Here is a 13,185-nt window from a genome sequence, read left to right on the forward strand (position 1 = left end):
CTCCCTTGCCTGGCTGGTGATGCTGTGCCTGATGCCCCCAGGACACACTCGGCCCTCCTGGCTGCCAGGGCACTGCTGACTCCTGTTCAACCAGCCAGTGACCAGGACCCACAGGTCCCTTTCCCCAGCACTGCTCTCCAACCTCTCAGGCTGAGCACGCAGCCAGGGTTGCCCCATCCCAGGTGTGGAATCCAGCACTTGCCCTTGTTAAACTCCATATGGTTGGTGAATGCTCATCTCTCTGATTTGTCCAGGTCTTTCTGAAAAACCTCTCTGCCTCTTATATTTCTCTCTGTGAAATTCACTAATTCAAAAATTTTTTTGAATATGTTGCTTAAATTTTAATTTTCATATTTCAGCTTTAAAACTGAAAGAGAAATAACAAATATTTGTTTTGTGATTTGGAAGAATCTGTCTTCGATCCCTCTTTTCCCTACCATTTTGATTTCTCTTTTCTCTACCTGTATTTTCACCTAAACAACTGATGGAAAAGAAAGAAAGAAAAGGAAATTCATAGCAAACTTTGGAGTAATTTTAATACTTTTCAAACTCTCAAAAAGCTGAAAATTATTGAAGTAGAATACTTAGTTTATAAAATTATTTCTTCAATAAAAATATAGGGTTTAGGTTTTTTCTTTTTTTTTCTACAATCATTTGCCTCTCTTAAAATACCTGAGAGCTTACTATTATTTAAATACTCTTAACAAAATCTAACAGAGAAACAGAATGAGAAATCAATATTCAATATAAATTTTTATACTGGTTTCAAAATGAAGATTTTAAAACCTCTTTCCAAAATGTCTATAGACCTCAGAAAGACAGATATTCATGGAATATTGCTAATATCTCTTCAACAATAACTTTTACACATGGTGTAAAGCAAGATATCAAAAAGATTTTATGCTGAAGTATAAAATAGTAAAAAGATGTGAACCTTCAGATTTGTGAGATATTGCTAACATGAGGGAACTGAAAACTGGCAACTTAACAGCTCTCCTTTGCCTTCCAAGTGTTACTAAAAAGACAGAGCAAATGACATGATTAAATAAATCCAGCACAGACCAGAAGGAAGACCTCTACAACTCAGGATATGATTATGTTTTGCCTTGGATGACTTTGCTCAATCAATAACGATAAAGCTTTTAACGCTGAAATGTGGCATCAGCTAATCAAAATATTGGCAAGCTCTCAGACTAAAGTATCAACTTCATATGGAAATTGTAGGAAAGTATAATTATTCAAAGATATTTTTGAAGATACTAATTACAATAATATTCGTCTGTTCTTATTAATGGAACATGACATACATTTATTTAACTGTCTTCACAGTTTAGTTGGGATTGTGTGGTAGCACCTGCAAGTTGCAATTCTTGCACTTTCTCTTCCCTGTATTTTCATATCCAAGTACTTGAATTTAACATTTAACTATTTTTATTGCAGGTAATTGTTAGTAACTAGTATGCAAATTTAAGAAAATATTTTTACAATCATTTAAGACAGCATCAACAAATCATACTTGAGTGTTTGAAATTCTAAATTCCTTCCCATGCTCATCTTTGTACCATTTTCCTGTTAAAAAAGTATAAAACTTGACTGTTTCAACACAATACGTGTGAACTCAGTTTATGTATTACAGCATATACAAGAAGTAATATTTTACTAAAGAAGAAAAGAAGCTGGCTTTGGCTTTACTGCTATAAGAAATAAAATACACATTATTGAGATTTCAGAGTGGTTGTGAAGACTCCTCTCACCTGAAAAGTCTAAGAATTCTTTTTATAGGATAATAAAGCCTTTCCTATGGAACATGGTAAAACAGATGTAGCCCTGGAACAAGATTAATGACATTTGTTTTAGCTACCTATTTATTCTTCTAGAAATTCTCATCCTTCTGTAGAAAGCTTCCAAATGATGTGGCTTGGACTTGGCTAGCTGAAATTACTTTATATATTGCTTTTCATTTTTATGGTGTTTTGATGGATTTTTAAAGCAATACCAAGTAAAGATGGCCTTGAGATACAAAGGTGACAGTGTTCTTACCTTTGCAAAATAAATAATCAGCATTACTAAGGTTTGGCCCATATTGGGAACTAAATGGTTGTAGGGACTGGCAATTTATGAAATTGAAAGTGGATTCTAAATATCACATATATGTATATATATCTATGTAGTGTATGCCTTGTTGATTTCCAAATCTACTTGTAAGCATACTTTAAATTAATGCTTCAGTAATGATAAAAATCATGTTGTGATATTTATAGGAGAGTGTTTATAAAACCTAAAATTTCCTTATTAGCCTAGAAAGCTCAACTTGAGCAAGGAAACAAAAGCTGCCAAAGATGACCATATCTCTTGACTAACAGTAAAAAGACTTTAAACAATTCTCTCAGGAGGATTCTTTGACCAGGCACCAAAATTTAACATAAATATTAAGAACTGTGGAAGGTGTCAAGGAGGTGACACCTGTAATTTTCTGTAAACTCACAAGTGTTCCAAACTACCCAGAAACCACAGTTCAGAAGCAGAATCAGTACTAGTTCTGTGTGTTCTCCAAATAAGAGACACACATCACACAAGCTTTGACACTAAATATTTCAGAGTGGGTACATCATTTCTGCTACACTGAGTAGAGTGCCTGTGGAATAATAAAAGCTGCTGCAGTTTCTCTCTTCTTATTTCTGGTTCTTGTTTATTAACAAAACATGAGAAAGAATTAAATATTAGATTGACAAAACTGAGTTTCTAATTTCCTTGAGAATTTGTGCATCAATATTTCACCAAGAGAATTTTAATCTTAGTTGATTTTTTTCAGATTGCTTGGACAGGACATTCAAGGTCTTAAAACAAGCCACTCTGGCAAACTTCGCAAAATTAAACATGACACAAAAATGAGAAACCCTGCTGAGGGGCAAAATGTAGTTTCATAATTTCAAATTTAAAAGTACATTCCATTCCCTTGGAAAAACACAGGTCTATGGGTTCTTAATGAGTAAAACAAACGACAACAAAAAAATTCTGATATTGCAAATACTTTGGAAGGCTAAAGGCCAATTTAGAATAACCCCAAAAGCTTTACTGTTTCAGTAAGGTCCCAAGATAATATGATCCATGAAAGTCTCATCTTAAAAACACATTCTTTGTCATATTTGCTCTCCTAAAACAAACAATTATACCTACCCTTAACCTAACTGCTAGGAGCCCACCTGCTGAAAATATCTGAGCAAATCTGACAGGAGAGGTAAGAAAGGTTATTTACTTGTGGGTTATCTTGAGTTTGTTTCCTCTGCAGTATTGAAAGGGGTGTTTGGAGGTTTCTGCCTTGGAAGATCAGAATGCTGACAGAGAAGGGTGGGCAGCGCATTCATTATCATATTTTGTGAGGTTGTTTGCTCTTGTATTCTTTCTTCATTTCTTGAAGTGCATAGATGAAACACTGATGTGATTCTCTGATCATCCATAGCTTTTTGCAGTGTCAGCCCTAGAGGAATATGAAAACGAAATGAAGCCTCCCCCAAAAAAATCAAACCTGATAATGTTTCACAGCCCTACTTTTTAGCTGAGATGCTATTTTATACCATTGACAAAAGCTGTGAGAATGGAAAAGACATATTCCCTTTAATGCACATGGTAAACCTGCATAAAACCAGGGGGAAATTAGGTCTAGGAGTAGTAATTCTTCTATCTATAAGGAGAAAAAATAATCCAGTATCTGGGCTGTGGAAGGATTACTTGTAAGTTTCATACATTTAACTTGAGAATTATTACATTTGTAGCTCGCTTTCCTAGGGCACCAGATCTGCATCCCAAAAACCAATTTTTGGGAATAGCTCACTGGGGTCTCTGACAACCTTTCAGTGCAGGACATCAGATTGCAAGTAGCTCATTCAGAGCCTGGACTTTGCTGGCAGGAAAGGGAGATGGTTGCTAAAGGGTGAAACTAATAAATACCAAATGGTGATGGTTCAAAGAATATAAGCATCTCTAAACAGAATTTTGAACTAAAATCAGTTGCTTCTCCCTCCTCCTGCCCACCTGATATTTCCCCTAGAAATGTCTTATATTGTTGCAGTCAAAATTTTTCTACATAAAAAAAGTGTTAACGACTATCCAAAAGATATATTTCCTTATATATTTTTTTTCAATTTCCCTTTTATTTTCAGACAACCATTCTGTAACTGTGTTCCCTTCTCCAAACACTTGAATCCCTGTACTTACAGCAGGACTTGTATGGTATTAGTTGAAGGAAAAAAATAATCATTCAACCAGGCCTGCCTTGATGGTTCTAATACAGCAGGATTTACATCTCCAACCAACAAAGATTGCTATAACCTCCAAACCCATGAATTGAGATAAATTTCTCTCCACTTTTTCTATTACAGCCACAAAACTTCCCAAACTTACTATAACTGATTAATAGATCTCTTTTAATTGAAAAGGGCTACTTAAAATGTTTTTTACTTGCTGTGGAAGTTTTTTCCCATGATAACTTGCATTTGAGTGTGAGGAAACAATCAATCAAAAATTAATCCCTGGCAGCAACAGATTAGTGGAAATAAATAAAATGAAAATAAGTTGACATTTGAGTGAAGAAAACTACTAAAAAGCGGCTTTTCAGGCAGAACAAGAAACATTAGTATTAGGCAAGCAGTATTCCACTTTTAAGATTATATATTTTGTAAAAGGTTTAAGAGTAGCAATTATTTTTCCTGTATTAACAAAGCAACATATGCTACAGGATGTAATGCAAGGGTAATGCCTAGGTAATCCACAATCACTGTTAGAATTTGGCATAAATGTGAATGCTACAGCATTGTCTCCTTTGCAGTTATTATTATGACAAAATTCCAATATAAAATTCTACATATAATTGGAAAAATATGTACTAATTCTACTTCCTAGATTTAATTCTTTTCAAGGATTTTTTATCTTTCCTGAACACCTTGCAAGATAGTAATTCATTTCCTGATGAAGCACAGAGGAGTTCAACATATAAAACAAATGCTCATACTTTTAGATTTATTTTATAAATAGTTTATAATAAATACCTTCTTAGGACCAATAGACAAATAAATGACTTACAAATAGTAAGTCACGCTGAAAAAATGTAGCATATGCCTGCATGGTGAGTAATAAGGGGAAGTCAAGTCTCTTATTTTATTCTTTAATTTCTTTGTTGCCCCTCCTGGTTGACCTAGATGATGTGTAAGTTTAAGATAGATTTTTAGGCTGTTCTGAAGCATTGTATAGGGTCTTTTACCTCAGTCTTTAATAATATGGATAAACTTGGGCCGCTCAGTCCTCCAAGGACCACAACTGCAGGAACAGTGATTTTTCATTTGGGGACACAGAAATTCTAAGGGAGCAGTTGCATCAGTTAAAAGCCTGATGGAATTCATCCCAGAGTACTGAAGCAGCAAGCAGAGGTTACAGCAGAACCTCTGTCAATCATCTGCCAAAGGCCTTGGGTGTGTGGCAATGTCTGCAACTGCAATCTGAGGTGCATTAAACACAGCCTAACCAGCTGGTAAAAAGGTCTTACCTCAAACACTCTGCAGTTCTGGCACTCAATTTAAGTAAAATATGAAGGTCCTTCAATGCCTCCAGAGGCGGCCAACAAAGCTGGTGATGAGGGGCTGGAAAGAATGTCCTGTGAGGAGCAGCTGCAGGCTCTGGGCTTGTCCAGTCTGGAGAAAAGGAAACCAAGGGGCAACCTCATTGCTCCGTGCAGCTTCTTGAGGAGGGGAGGTGGACAGGGAGGTGCTGAGCTCGTCTCCCTTGTACCCAGTGACAGGATGCATGGGAATGGCCCAGGGCTGCACTAGGACAGGTTTAGACTGGACAATAGGATACAATTCTTTACTGAGAGGGTGTGCAAACTCTAGAACAGGCTTTCTGGAGAGGTCATCAGTGTTTCAGGCCTGTCAGTGTTTAAGTCCTTAAGGACATGCTTTAACTTTTGGTCAGCCCTGGAGAGGTCAGGTAGTTGGATTGGATGATTGTTGTAGGACATGTACAACAGAAATAGACTACTCTTATCTATTCTACTCTACTTTGTTCACTCAACATTTTTGAATTGGTGTTTGACAGAAACAAGTTGATGGTAAAAATTCTTTCTTTGGAACATGGGCACTTCTAATTATACACTATTGCCAGAAAAGGAGGATCTTCTTTGGTGTTTGGGACAGAGCTGCCATTCTGCAGTTCTAATGCATGCTGAATTACATGTATTTTTAGGAAAAGACTGAGGTTTCTTGTCAGTCTCTTCTCATAAAATAGTACATCATCACAGACACTGTATTTTATCAATACATAAAAGCCATGCAGGTAGTAAAAACGATCTTGCTCTTGGTAATAATCAAAATTACAAAGCGGCATAGAAAGCCAGGGAGTATCAGCAGTCTCTCTTTATTTTGCCTCATGCTCTGAAAAGAATGCATAGTATCCTATATAAGACCTTGATTCTCTTCAGAATATCTAGATCCAGCCAAAACAAAACCCAGTGTCTGCCATCAGGCAGAGCGTGAAGGGTTGCCTTGGAACTGATAGTAAAATACTCTGGGTTTAGAATCAGCTGCCTCAGGTAAATGTGACATCTGTTGCTACTAATGTTGATAGTGTTTGTCCATATACATCCATCTATAAGGTGTACATTGTTTAGCTTTTAAGTCAACAATACCAATTCTTAGAGAAGAAAAGCAACCTTAAGTTAATTATTCATGCATACTAATAAGTTTATTAATTGATAGAAATCTTTTTTTGATGCAGTACTGGAAAAAAATTTTTTCCAGAAATGTTTTACCTGTAGAAACTCCAAGACCCAAGAAGCAGAACTTCAAACATAATTAGGTAATTAATCAACCAGTCAGCTGCCTAAGAGAGGCAGAAGCTCCTAAGATCTTTCTCTCACTGAAAGGTAAGTGACTAAATGTTAGCATCCTGCTTAAGCAAGGCATGATAGATCTTTCCCTTGCCGATGGAGGTAATGAGGCACTGCTGGAGGGTTGTTCATCTTACTTGTTGGACAGACATTTTGCAGTATGGGAGAAATCTTCCTGTGCAGTATTTTATTTGTTTTTTCACTTCATTGACTCAAAAGGAAACCTTTTAGCAGATTAACTAATTGACTCAAGTCTTGAACCAGCATAATTAATGCCAGATCTCACCAAATTCAATGCTTTATCCAATTCTTAGAGTTCTTGGAGAAAAAAGTAAACTCCTTTACTTTCCTGATGATATACAAGCAGTATATGGAAACTATTAACTACAAAAGACAAACTTCCTCAGGGAGGGAGGGAGGTGTTCCCGACACAAACCAGGAATTAAATTAAGTGGAAAATGATACAACGTTGGTAAATGTGCAGCCAGTCAGGTCTGAAATACTACCCTGTCTTTTGACCTCCACCCACAATGTTTTCTTTTTGTCGCTGGCCCAGTGAGGGCAAGATGTGTTCAATGCTCTTCTGCTCTAAACATGGAACAACAAATCCATTATCACAACTCTGTCCAGACAGCTGTAAAGGGCGTGTCCAGTTTTGGCAAGACCTATGCACAGCTAGAAGATCCACAGTTTCAAATTTTCAGAGGTAATTGATTCATTATCTTGTTTTTCATCACTATTTTCTAAAAATAACAGTTTTTTCATACTTTCTTGGTTTTATGCATATGATCTTAGATTTTATTGAGTGACCAATTAATCAAAAACCAATTTTTCAAAGCACTAGATAAGAACAAGCAAATAGGAAGTATGTCAAGTATATTAAAGATGTGAGAATCATACTGAAACTAATTTTTTCTTGAACAGCAAGAGATTTTTTCATGAAAACATACTTTCCACATATATAGATATAGAACATACATTAATTGTTCTGCATTACATTCAGAAAAAAATGCATCTTATTGCATCTTTAATAAGATTCCTGCTAACTTTCAGTGTTGCTATTGCAAACATCACAGACATAGAGTTTAGCTTATACAATATTCAAGAAACATCAATATGAGATTGAACAAATGAATACGTCTATTTATAGAGAGATCTCACCTCCAGTTAGTGAAAATTAATAATGTCTGCAGATATTTGGAACCATGTGTCTTTACAAATGATTCATATAGTTAGTGATTTTTTATTTATAGTAATGATGGTTTGATATTATATTTATTTCTGCATGACAATTATAAATACTTGTTAGGGGTAACCCTGGTGGTCATCTGACTTGCTTGCTCACTTCTCCCCCATCAGCCCCAGTGGAACAGAGGAAAAGGAAGAAAAAAAGCGAGAAATCTTGGAAGGTCAAGAAAAATAAAACTAAAAGAAAAATCATTTAGTAAGTGAAGGATAAGTGGAATAAGAGGAAAGGAAACAAAACTAGTGATGAAAAGGCAATAACTCACCTATGGGTAGACTCTTGCACAGACAGTTCCTGAGCAAAAGATCATCCTAAACCTCTCTCTTTTCCCTTTTATTGCTCATTAGGATGCTGTGTGGTATGGAATATGTCTTTGGTGAGTTCAGGCCATCTGCCCAGTTGTGCTTCCTCCCAACCAATTGTTCACCCCCAGTCTAATCATGGCAGGGGCTGAGAGAGAAACAAAGGACTTGATGCTGTATGAGAACAAGAAGATCTGTCTGTTAGGATTCAATGCCTAAATAAAACAGATATAAATAATTTTTCTTCTCTTTCAGTGAAGTTTTTTTATTTTGAAAATGTGTAATGTTTTGATATTTGTTTTAAAATCAAAAAGGTGACCCTGTGACTAAGTAAGTTGAATAGCTAATCTGACATAAATGTAATAACCCTCTTGTGGTTATTATCAGGTTGGGAAAAGTACAATTTATAATCTCAGCAAAGATACCAATACAAGTAAGGTCTATCATTCATCTTCGGTAAAAAAGTGGCAGAAATAACAGGGGCTATGATCAATGTACTAAAATAATAATTACTTTGTTATGTTAAGCCCAACCCAATTGATCATATTATTTTATTTTACACATCTATAACTGATAAGGCAAGTCACAGGGTTGGAAGTGCAATTTCAGATCCGGCAATAAAATGACTGACAATTAAGAATGAAGTATATCAGCTATGAATAACTGCATAGTACATATTATGAAGCTAGAATGAGAAAGAAAAGTACTAAATAAACAGTCTATATTTTTAGGTAATTCTCTGGTCAGAGAGTGAAAAATTTGTCATGGAAATCTGAGGCATTCAGAACTGAATGTGAGACATAAGATACCTTTATTTAAACAGGAAAAACACCTGGCAATAGACAAAACTGGTGGGGTACATTTTAATTATTGCCTCACGTAACAGAGCCTGGCAAAGTGGATACCTTACTTTGTATATTCATTTATTCAAAATCTCTCAGTCTAGATACGTTTAACTAACTAGAGTATTGAATATTTATATCCTCTTTTGGGGAGTTGGGCTAGACTGTCTCTAGAGGTTTCTTCCCACTCAGTCCATTCTGTGATTCGATTTTAGATTAACTTATTTATTTACTTACTGCTTCTTAACACTCTGTTAGGGGTGCAACCTTGCAATGACCTTGTTTTACAAACCTAAAAGCACTTCTAGAAAAAGACCCAAACTTCCTAAATTACTTAATCTTTCTGTTCCAACCAGCAAATTTTTCTCTAATGTAGGAATATGACTTCCAACATCTGCATAGACATATATTAATCTGCTTGTTTAAAAAAACCTTTTCCTCCTTCTTGTACAAAACTGAAGTGTCAAAAGCATCAACAATAGCAGATACATTCTAGGGCACCTTTGCAAAGGTAATTAAACTGTCCTGCTTCAGTCTGTACTTCCTAGTGACAATGTTCCACTTGGTTTTCCGCAGAAAAATGTATCTGACAAGTGGCTTGGAGGAGGCACTATTCCCTTAGGTGTAACACTCGGCTCTGTCCCCATCCACCTAGAGGGAAAACAGCAGAAACCATGAGGACCCTGGAGATGCATCTGGATATTTGTTTTACAGATTACATATGCTGATGGCCAGAAAAACTCAAGTAATGCCATATTTTCTTAGTTATAGATCTCCAGACTAAATCAGAAATCCTTCAGGTTTGCCCTTAACCTTGAGCAAGGAAACAGAAACATCTAAATTGAGACAGCTCCTATTTTCTCTGTGTTTTTCTTTATTATCATTCATATCAAAATCAAGAAGATCATTTGACTTCCTATTTTAGGCAGTATCTTCTGATATGTTAATATTCATGTGCTATCATCAGAAAAAAGCAATTTACTGAATATGAAAAACTACAAAATGAAAAAAAAACCCCAAACCTATGAAAGAAAGAATAAATGAAGGTTCCATTCTGGAATTTTTACCATGACAAAGTAACTTTTCTTATCTTTATAATCCTTTTGAGATGTAGATATAGTTTTCTAAGGCTTCAAATCTGATAAACAATGTTCACAGTCTGCTGATGAAATGAAACTGCAGACAGTCATTAAAATGCAGAAGAGGCAAAGATTTCTAATTCAATTAGATTGTTTTGCACACCTAAATTTGAATACAGGGGTGCATGCTGATTTGTAATACTTACACACTGATTAAAGTTAAAAATTAACACCTAAACTCTCAATATATTTGGGTATAAACATATGGTATCTTTTTACATACATGGGTGAAAACCATAAATATACATATAAACTATTAGTTACACAATTCTAAGTGGAATAAGAGGCTCTTATGAAATGCTGGCCCTTCTTCTGACATCTAATGATTCTTTTTGAATGATCCAAGAATTAAATTAATTGTTTGAATGCTTTAGGTATCACAGATATTTTTATTAGCCACATGGCTGTCAGGCATTAAACAAAAATTGAAAATGTGTTGATAATTTGACATGCACTCAAAGGTTTTGCTTTGCCCCTTTTTATCTTGCTTTGAGACTGACTGCTCTGAATGTGTACGGTGTTGGGGTTTCTCCACCAATAAACTCTTTCCTAGTATTCCTTCGATGGATGCTGCCATTTCCACTGAGACAGTGCTAATTACCTGCGTTAAATGAAATGTGCTGTCATCCCAGAAGTTGCAGCTACAGCAGCAGAAGGACAGCAATTACTTTGGAAGACCTCCGCAATTAAGATCTTGGCTACTTTAAGCCCTGCATGTCCCATGACATTTTCCAAAGTGCAGAGAGGCCTTAGCTTGGTTGCCCAACTGAACTGTAAACATGCAATGAGATTTGGCCTAATTTAAATTCTTCTGTAACCAGAGTCTGCCACGTACAACATTATCTTTGTCTGCAGTGAATAAAAATAACAAAAATGTTCAGCTCTAAATCTGGTATTTTGCAGAAAACTTCAGGATATATAAGGTGGGTTTTTGGTTTTTTTTTTTTTTTTAAATAAAGAAATCACTTTTAATTCTACAGCAATTTTTCATTTTATAGTATAGCCCCTCGTTCAACGTATTTCCCCTTTCAGGAAAATACTTAGATATGTGGCCAGGTACAACCAACTTAAGCATGGCTAAAGGCATTTGAGCACTGTTCAGAGATAAAACTTGCATTGAAGCTGGAAACAAGAACAGGGAAAAACACACATTGTGGTAAATTTTTGCATCCAAAGTAAGTGCAGAAAATAAACACTGCTCTGAATTTAAACCAAACAAAAATCTCTGGGAAAACATGCATATACTATAAAATATTTGAAGGAGGCAGACTACACAGCAATAAGGAATTAACACTTGATTTTAATTGCAGCTATTTGAGTTTTACTTTGAACACTTCACCTTCCCCTCTCCCAGGTTATACAAAAAGAGTATTTGAATTTTGCTCATCATTAATTTGATTTTTGAAAAGAATGTGATTACCTTGGAGCTTTTTTGGTGAGTGTGTAACAAAACAGGAATTTTGCACTCATGTTTGTAAAAGGTAGAGTGCTAGATGAGCACAAAACAAATTCACATTTATCAATGGTTCTGAATATAGTTTATTGACAATATGTTCTCTGCATGATCCTCCAACAACACCAGAGGCCAACGGAAGCTGTTGTTGGTAAAGCTGAAATATGTTTATGCAGAGTGAGCTCAGATGTCTCTGGCAGCATATTTCTCCTCAGGTAATGTTGCCAGAAAGCTGGAAAAGTTTGGAAACCACTGAATGAAAGAAAAAACTTTTCTTCTCTTAATGTAAGTTCTTCTGCTTCTATGCCCATCTCAGGATTCCTTCCAGCTACCAGGCAATCAAAACAGAGAAAGTCAAAGTTTAAGGTCTCAAATCCTAGTTATGAGACCAATCTTCCGCTGATTAAATAGGATCCAGTTTTGTCATCATAACCTAGACCAATACTTGCTGATAGTTCAGAAGCACTATCAGAACATTACAGAATTAATAACTGAAGGATGGTTGGTGAAATTCAAGATAATGGTACACAGCTGGTGTTTGGCAGAGACAGCTGTTTTTGTTCTAGCTGATCATGTATAATATAACACACTGCATGTGGAGGAAAAGAATCCACAAACTTTGCGTCTTAAGCCATTATACTGATATTTAGTATACTGAGAACTAGTATTTGTGCTTGCTATACAATTTCACTCAAAACTAAAATGTAGTCTTTACTTTTTCTCTTTCATATCATAACCATATATTTGCCCCTTGACACACAAATTAAGAAAAATATCTCATTTATATGTTTTAGCAGAGGTAAGTAGGACTTTGGCTCTCTCTGAGTAACAGGAAAGGGAAACGTGACTGCTGTGATCACAACAGAAAAACACAGATTTACGTCTGGTCTAATGTCATAGTCCCCATAAATATTAAATTCCATAGCACTTAGATACATGTGCTGGTGTAGGGTACTATTAAAGCCTTTTCATTTCTGCTGGCTGCATTCAGCAAATTTTCAAGTGTCCGTAGATCACCTCATTAAAATGCAGACAAGGACTCCAGGCCTTTGCCAGATGGATAAACAGGAGCCACAGGTTAAAAAAAAGTGAAGTTTCGGCTGACATGGGTAACACAAGTTTTACAATAGCAACTGAAGAGAACAAGGACTCATTTGAAATAAAAATATGGTAATGTTTTCAGTATTGTGAAGGACTGTACAAAACAGCAGAAATTCTTATTTTCTTTTTTTTCTTAATAACCAGAACACAGATCTGTTTTTTCCTCCCACCCTAATAAAGAATATTATCTACAGAGGTACATCTAAAGATGGATTTAAGTACAAC

The 13,185-nt window shown here is 35.6% G+C and overlaps 1 long non-coding RNA gene across 2 annotated transcripts in view; it reads right to left on the reverse strand.

The window, feature by feature from the left end:
• Nucleotides 1-1,797: 1,797 nt before the first annotated feature.
• Nucleotides 1,798-13,185, reverse strand: part of LOC125322306 — an 80,768-nt gene continuing 69,380 nt past the window's right edge. The window contains exons 5-7 of one of the 2 annotated variants that reach the window (XR_007201939.1): nt 8,389-8,599; nt 5,540-5,684; nt 1,798-3,478 (exon numbers count right to left, since the gene is read on the reverse strand). This is a non-coding gene — a long non-coding RNA (uncharacterized LOC125322306). The remainder of the gene's footprint in view (nt 3,479-5,539; nt 5,685-8,388; nt 8,600-13,185) is intronic. The other variant, XR_007201940.1, reaches the window with a different exon arrangement.

This window comes from Corvus hawaiiensis, chromosome 3, assembly GCF_020740725.1.
Source record: "Corvus hawaiiensis isolate bCorHaw1 chromosome 3, bCorHaw1.pri.cur, whole genome shotgun sequence".
NCBI lineage: Eukaryota > Metazoa > Chordata > Aves > Passeriformes > Corvidae > Corvus > Corvus hawaiiensis.